Below are 580 nucleotides of genomic sequence, written 5' to 3'. Positions count from 1 at the left end.
AGGCAGGAGGCTGACTTTCCTTGAAGTTTTCGCCTCAAATACCACCATCACGCAAGTGTGCGTGGCACAGTTCCTGGATCCCATTTGGTGCAAGGAGAGACATAATTTCTGAAGGTTGTCCTCTGACCTCCACACCTCTGCATGCACACACAAACACACAGACCTCCACACCTATGCACACACAAACGCACATTCAAGATAAATAAACATAAAACCGTCTAAAGCTAACAGTACTTTTCATTATTTTTAAATGTAGCTATCTTGTAACAATTCATGTATGGTAACACATCATTTTAAGTATGTAAAAAGACCCAGAAATCAAAAGGCCTGCAATCCATCTCTTCACAAGGTGAGCTCCAAGAGAGTAGAGGTTTTGTCCGGCTTGTGTGTCAGTACCTCCTGGACACACCGACATGGCTCATACATATGAAGTACTCACAGTGCCAAGTGCAAGGAACACTGGTCAGATTACATTAGCTGTTACACGCACAGCTTATTGGGTTTTAAAGCTGAGGCTTACATCTTTTTCTTTTCATGGTTTTAGGGCTTTATTGTAGGAGAGAGAGGGAGGGAGGGAGGG

Source organism: Mastomys coucha, unplaced genomic scaffold, assembly GCF_008632895.1.
Source record: "Mastomys coucha isolate ucsf_1 unplaced genomic scaffold, UCSF_Mcou_1 pScaffold20, whole genome shotgun sequence".
Lineage (NCBI taxonomy): Eukaryota > Metazoa > Chordata > Mammalia > Rodentia > Muridae > Mastomys > Mastomys coucha.
The sequence above is the reverse complement of the archived record's forward strand: the minus strand, read 5'-3'. Positions refer to the sequence as shown.